The sequence below is a fragment of the Dermacentor andersoni genome, chromosome 2 (genome assembly GCF_023375885.2).
Source record: "Dermacentor andersoni chromosome 2, qqDerAnde1_hic_scaffold, whole genome shotgun sequence".
In the NCBI taxonomy this organism is placed as follows: domain Eukaryota; kingdom Metazoa; phylum Arthropoda; class Arachnida; order Ixodida; family Ixodidae; genus Dermacentor; species Dermacentor andersoni.
The window spans coordinates 131,454,119-131,462,100 of record NC_092815.1 but is presented as its reverse complement, the minus strand read 5'-3'; positions in this window follow the sequence as shown (position 1 = coordinate 131,462,100).

Below are 7,982 nucleotides of genomic sequence, written 5' to 3'. Positions count from 1 at the left end.
AGTAACCTACAAAATTCAGCAGATGTTTCATAGAACATGTTAGATGACTTATTTGAAGCTGTTTCAAGGGGAAAACAAAAGAAACATTTAATTTTAAAATTTTATTCCATGAATCCTTTTGGGATGGCACAAAATGGACATGCAAAGAACAGGATTTGTTTTGAAGCAGTAGTTCAGAGGCTATTTGAAACCACCATACACCGACAGTCTGTACTGAGCAGGCTATACACCTTCATCATACGGTGGACCCTCTTTAAATGGAACCTCGAGGGACCAGGGAAATTAGTTCCGTTTATCAGGGGTTCCATTTACTTAGAGACAAAGCTGAATGCAATTGCATGAATACTAAACCAACCAACCATGAGGATGGTGTTCCGTTTAAGAGGCAGTTCCGTTTAAGCGATTTCCGTTTATCGAGATTCCACTGTAGTAGGTGGAAGTGCACTACTGTCTGTGTTTCTGTCGGCTGACAAGTAGTGTGGATAGCTTGGCAAGTTGTTGAATAATTCTGCGTATTAAAGGGGCCCTGAACCACCCCTCGAGATTGGCAAGAACAAATGTTCAGCATATGGCATATACTGCTGTGAACATCTCGGGCAAATTCTGCACTTGTGCGCAATGCAAGGGGCTCACAAGTGGAGCGTGAAGTCACCTTCTCAAATGCTCTCTTTTCAACAGAACGCCCTGTACTCACTCTTTTGTGGACACTTTATTTCATCATTCCCTTAGACGGCTGCTATTGGTTGAGAGCCGACACCAACCAATCAAGAAGGGTGTGTGGATCAGTGCACATCTTCCTACTGTTATTGTGGATATTAATTGACACAGTTAACTAAACAGGTTGAAATATAGCTCAAGTAAGCGAAAAACACTGTTTTAAATTTTTATGTTAATGACACACTTCCGGGCGAAACCAACTGTTTCTATCTGCTGACACTCAGAAATGGCTCAGCGGTGCCCAGAGCATAGATACTGCGGCTGCCGTGGGATGCTGCCACTAGTCCACTGGCTGAGTCCACTGTGGCTCACTGAGGACAGCTGTGTTTGGCTTACGTTTAGTGCATTGTAGGCACCAAAATTGAAAGTTGTGGTGTCCGTGTTAACGTCCAAAATGAAATTTGGACTGCGCATGACGGTGACAATTAGAAGGCGGGGCATTGTGGGCATGCCCCAATGTGCCGTAGCCTTCGCAGTGCGAGGCATTGAAGAAGGAAAGGGAGCACAGTGGAGGCTGTGTTTGACTGCCAACTCCGCTTCTGCTGAACGCATTGAAGTACTTTTTGTGGCAAAGTATTTCCGAAATAGCCTTTTTTCACTTCAAATGCCTTTTTCCACTTGGATAAAAAGTGATTTAGGGCCCCTTTAATGAGAATGTAGAGTAAAGAAATTATGTATTTACTTCTGTAAGACTCGCACCCCCAAATTTTTCAATTTTCACTTGTAGCGTTATCTGCAAGCCCTCATGCTTGCTAATTTTCGCAAGCTGCTACTAGATCGCACTAGTCCTGCTGACCATGGCATTATCATCGTTACCATGTCTCGCACTCAGCACCAAACTGTAACTTCGGTCAGAGATGCCGACGAAGTGGCGCTGATTAGGCTTAGACGGTGGGTGTGGTTGGTGGCAAGTCATTCCAAGAAGTTTGTCCTTAATATGACTGTACCACGTTGCCCATATCGGCGATTGAGCATGAAATCACAGGCCGGACTGGCAGCCATGTTTGTGGAGTGGAGTATGGGTCCGCGGGCAATCAGTCTGCAACTACCAAGCTTGTCAAGTTTCTCGAATTACCTAATGTACCAATCAAACTATTTTTACCGGATCAACCTGTTTGTCATAACTCGGTTCAGCTGTAACCAAGTCAAGTCTAGAATGCAATGTACGCTTGTTTGTTGATAAGACACTAAATATAATTCCAATCAAATGCTGTCCAAATCTCATGACATCACTAAAAGTTAATGCAGGATCTAAAATCTATAATGATTCGCGATCGGGTTCGCTACACCGAACCGGTTCAGCATAGTAAACATTATCTTGTCCCACGGCGACACGCCGCACTGTGCTATCTGCACATCATGCATGCTAATGTTTCATCAGGAGGTAGAAGAAATAGACTCCCTGGCACATGGGAAACGGCAATCGATGTTTATACCAAGAATACCAATGAAGTTTAATGTTACACAGCTACAGCTGGCGTACACATAAAGACGGTCATCTCAGGGAAGACGATGCACCACAGGCAGCGCACTCTTTTGAGGCAGAAGCTGTACGCCCGTAGTGTCTGCAATCTGATAGTTTGGAGGAATGCGAGCCATATGTGGGTTTCAGCTGATGCCCCAACTGCAGTAGCTCGCACTTTTTTAATTTTCTAGCCTGGGACGCACTAAGTCTAATGCGGTGAGTTAGAAACGCTCCTGTTATATTGGCATGGAGAAAATCATTCCTAAGTTGGGTTTCTACTGATTGGCCGTGACCGGGCTGGCTCCTCGGCTGTGAGTGCCTCTGGCTAGGAATCCCAGGGCTAATCTCGTATGCTCGTATACAATGCCTGAGAAAGTGAGTGGGGCGGAGGGATGGTCATTGCAGTAGCTGGAGAGGAAGCTTCAGCTCAGTGCCAGTTCGGTTTCCCTATTCAAATAAATGTAACAGGCAGAAATACTTTTATGTGACAACCACTGGGCCGATTTGAATGAAGTTTCTGGTGTTTGAGAGAGAAAATGAACGTAGGAAGCAGAACTGTGATAATGGACCTGGAATGTCTCACGAAAATTCCCAAGATCTGGTAAGTTAAAAAAAAAGTGTGAGGTTAGGTGAAGTTTACTTTGTTTCTATTACAGAAACGGGAGCAAAAGCAAAAGCCTACTAAGGCCTGACAAAGCCATTAGTAGCCTTCTGCTCTTGCTATATACGCTATATATGCTTTCTTTCTATATGGGCTCCTTTTGGCATTCAGCACTAGGGTACATTGTTAGAACTCATTGTGAAATCACATTGGTCTCATCATCTTGCATCATATCAATGTAACAGCGCAACGTGTAAATAGCATGTTGTAACATTTCCTGCAAACAAATGTAATATGCTGTTGCGTCCAAGTCTGAAAGAAATGGCCGCTGCACAGTCGTCGTCCTCTTCCTGTTGTGCCTTTGTGCGGAAAAATGGCGGCAAGCAACGATTCATGTTTCCTACCAAGTATGTGACTCCTACTCACTTTAGGGGATTGGCCTAGAAATGGATAGATTATTACAATTTATATAATGAACAGCTTTTGGAATATTTATGGTATCTTTTTCGCACTTGGAATTTACAGCTTACACGAATTTCTACAATGTTTACGAGGTCTTTTGCAAAAGTTCTACTCGCAAGTTTGTGCTAGATTTGAAAGCCATGTATAATGGATCGAATTTGTCTTTAGATGTATTTTTAGGTGCAGATTACAGAATTGGGATATAATTTTTTTTTATTACTCTGATACAGAATCGTTAACTTGACACTGAAATATTTTAAATTTCCAAGAATTTTTCTTCAAGAATTGTTCACATAAATTGAAACAAGCCTTATCAAAGTCAATGCAGTGTTTGCCAAGAAAAACTATTTCTCCGCTAACATGTCTTTAGATGAGAGCTCGTGAGCTTGGGCACCTCAATATGTGGTTTTGGGTCCCACCTGTGGGAAGTTCTTTTCGTTCACTTTCGTATCCCTTTTTGATTTCAAAATTTCAATTAAACGCAGCAATTAATTATCCCTGCATGTTGTATGGCCAGATAGTTTGTTTTTTCATATATTTGTGATGTCGTCATCGCATATATTCTTACCGAAGGGAACTAAGCATGTTGGTGCATGTCTACGAGAATACTTGGGAACAGCACGAGAAGATGGGGCAAGATTAGACAACACGAGCAAGTGCAACTCTGTTCGCATTGTCTAATCTTGCCAAGTTTTATTGTGCTCTTCTCAAGTATTCTCATAGAAATGTACTTGCCCTTACTCTAGTTCTCCATCTCCCACCATGTTCTTGCTCCTAGCGTTTTTCTGTCCCCGGTCTCTTTCCTTATGCGGAGTAGCATGTAGGCAGTTACATACATGCTGGTAGAATGTGATTTTCATTAAGCAGCCCCCTCCCCCTATTTTCTCTCTCTCTCGCCTGCCACCGCCTCTGATCGCAGACGCTGCGACCAGAGGCGCAATCTGCTTTGGGGGCACGGCTCGTAGCTTTGCGTGCGCCGTGTTCTCGCCGCTCAGTTTGCGTTGAAGCGATAGACAGCACGAAGGTCACTTCGCTCGCTGCTGATGCCGCGATTCCTCACGCCAGCGTTTTGACAGCGAGTGTCCGCGGTCATCGAGTGGGAAGTGTTCATATTTGCCTGCGCGCGCTGACACCGTGCTAGGTAATTGATAGTAAGCGAATGTTTACAGCGGGGCAATCTACTCCAGCGGCTGCTGCGTATGGCGCGACCGCGCTAGCCATGTCCTGAACACGATCTGCAATGCGCACAGTGCATGTAGGCGTCTAGGCGCACCGAGAGCCGATAGCGTCGTGTGCGCTATAGCACCCATACGCTTGCACTCACCCGCGTTCACGAAATGAAACGTCCCTTTAACTTTTTACTTTATTTTCTTCACACATCTCATCACATTATCACATCTACCAATCATCTTGACGTAATAGTTCTACGGAGACCCGCAAGGTGGAGAGAAGTAATTAATAAAGGAAAAATGAGATATCCACCCGATCGTAGTATTTGCTACAAAGGAAACCCGTAAGAGTTCTCGAAAGAAAAGCCTCATAATTGAAGAAAAAAAAAAACTTCGATATGAGGCTTCTCTTTCGAGGAACCCGTATGGGTTCCCTTTGTAGCAATTGCTACGATTGTGTGGATGTCTCATTTTCTCTTTATTAACTACCAATCAGCTATTCTATTATTTTTTATACTCCGCGGTCCAAAAGAAGGCTTCTTTGCACGCATTCAAGTAATACGGGAAAGTGAGCTTATAAGGAGACATGACAAGAATGGTCTTCTCTTTTATTATTACTTCTTCATTTGCCATTTCTATTTTATCGATTCTAAAGCTACCCGTCATATACATTTACGCTATTATAACGATTAAATGTTTTTAACTTCTCCAATTATGCATTTGCAGATAAAGGGTGTGACTTTCTTGTCACAGACAAATATTGCTGGGGTACTCCCCAAGGAATGCTTACACATTAAGATGGTGGAATCTCGACTGTTATCTCTATGTAAACCTTCGCGCAACTTTTCTCTTTCCGCATCGAACCTTGATCCTTTCTTAGCACAATTTTTGTAAGTGGTTCCAGTCCTGACTCATTGTGGACGCGCTTGTCGATCGGGTGACGCCAGCTTTGGACACGTGTCGGTATATATAGGAGGGTGGCCCTCAGTTCCATCCATCGGGAGCTGTTTCTAAAGAAACCTACAAGATTGGAAGGCGATTCAATCTCCAATTAAAGTCTATCAAGGTCAATGTCTTGCTGAGAGAGTGGGATAAGAATGGGGCGGAATCACTGCGCACGGCATTTTATCGCGTCACCCCGCTCGTGAAGGGGGTAAGAAAAGCGTTAGACGGCTTCCTTTCTTTTTTTTTTTTTTTTTTGCTGCACTATCTGTGAGATCGGCTCACATTTTGACGTATGATGACGTATTAAGTCATTGTAAATAATTCCTGGTGTTTGAAATGCGAAAACTACAATGTGATTGTAACAAGAGTCCGGCGCCTTGAACGGGTTCTCAGCGGTACACGACACACCCAAATGTCAGCCGTTCCAAAAACTAATTGTTCCCCTGACCCACTGCTACTCTGTCCTTCTGCTTGCCCTTCCCTTCATCTTCTTTCACTTGCGGCGTTCAATAGTTACCGTTAAGCCCGCTGCCCCCTCTCCCCTCGAATTTACACAGGAGTAAGACGAGTTCAGCACAGGTTTCACGAAGGACTTAAAGGTTCATTTGACTGGCATGAGTAGGAAAATTGCGTTTGCGACAGTTGTGATCAAGTTCGGGAATCGCGGCTAAACGAAATGTCACACGACCCAGAGCTTCCACAACACAGGGGTAACAATCTTTCGCAGCGCCGAGGTAAACGCAGTGCCCGTCGAACCATGACTAAATCGCCCCGTTGGAAAGAACTGCGCTTGAGGGTGCAGTATTGCTGGCCGATCTCGGAGGCGAGCCTGGCGCAGGGCCTCCCTGGAGTCCACTTTTGCGGGGCATTCTTGCAGAGACGTGTCGAAGTTAAGAACGTGTTCTTGCGGTAACGTTGGCGTCCTCACATAGAGCAGCTGAAACGGTGTGGCGCGAGTGACTGTTGGTACCTGTTTACAGCGAAAACCGTAACGATGACGTAGTCACTCCAGTCGTCGTGGGTGGGACAGACGTAGGAAGAAACATCTTCTATGGTGCGGTCGGTGCACTCGACCTGGCAATTTGTTTGTGGATGTTGAGGGGACGCTGCAGCGTGTTATATCCCATGTTTAGACAAGAAAGGTTTAAAGGCAAGCGACATAATTGCCGCGCCACCGTCGGAAATCAGCAACTTCGGTGTGCCATGCCGGAATATGAGGCACTCGTTAATAAGGACATGGCATGAGCGTCTGCAGAAACGGGGGCAGCTCGAACTTCTACACACTTAGTGAGGTAGTCCGTGGCCATAATGAGAAATTTCTTGCCATGCTTGCTGCTTGGAAACGGGCCCATGTTATCAATGCCCGGGATAATGAGCGGTTCGTTAGGAGGGGCGATTGGTTGTAAGGGCACATGTGAGTTTGTGACGACGTTACGAACTTGACAAATGGTGCAGAATGACACAGGTAGACATCGGCGCGCATGCCATACCACCAAAACCTTTACTTAACGCGAGCCAGAGTATTCTGCTGACCCTGGTGGCCAGCACAGAGGGCGTCGCGACACATGAAAAGTATAGATGGTCGCATGGCCACAGGCACCACAGGTAGGTACGATTGACTTCCTGTACGTCGATGATGTAGGATGCCATCTCGGACTGTATAACCTCATGAAAGACTCTCAAGGCAGCGCTTAAGTGTACTGGTATCACCGTAGAGGTACCGGACAATGTCGCAGATTTTGGTATTCTTTGATTGTGCAGCTAGGAGATCGAGTACTGGAAATACCGGCGCAGAGCAGTTAGTAACGACAGGGTTGCGTGAAAAGTAGTCGGCGTCTTGGTGACAAGAACCACTACGATGAACGACCGTGAAGCTGTAGTCTTGAAGTTTGGAGCCCACTGGGCAAGTTTGGCATTTCCATTTTTCTTTCTTTTTTTTCTTCTTTTTTTTTTGGAGCCAGCGCGGTGCAAGGTTGTCAGTAATAATAGTAAAATGCTTGCCGTAGACGTAAGGCCGAAACTTCTCAGTGGCCCAGATTAACGCGAGGCACTCAAGTTCTGAAACGTGGAACTCCGGTTCACTGAGGCGGCAACTGGCATGGGCAATGGGCTTCTCGTTCCCTTCGGAGTCTTATTGTAAAGAACCGCTCCAAAGCTAAGACCATTGGCGTCAGTGTGGATGATGCCCGTCATCTTGATAGTGTGCAAGTGTCGTTGGAGTCGTCAGGGGCGCCCAATGTAGTGGAAGGCTGACTCCTGGTCAGGGCCCCAGTGCCACTCCTGATTTTTCTTCAGAAGTTCATTGAGGGCTGTAGCGCGAGCGGCGAAGCCAGGGATGAAACGGCGGAAGTAGGAAGCGAAGCCCAGAAAACTTTTAATTTGTTTGGCCGTTGTAGGAGGCGGAATGCTTGCTTAAGCTTATAGCTTTGAAGGGTCAGAGCTGATGCCGTGGACACTCACAACATGACTCAAGTAGGTAACTTCTCAATAGCCGAAGAAACACTTTGAAGGCTTCGAGCGGAGCCCACCGTCATCTAGGGCGCACAATACGAGCTCCAAACAGCTATGGTGTTCGTAAAACGGGGGAGCGTAACATGATGCCATATAAGTACACGAATGCCAT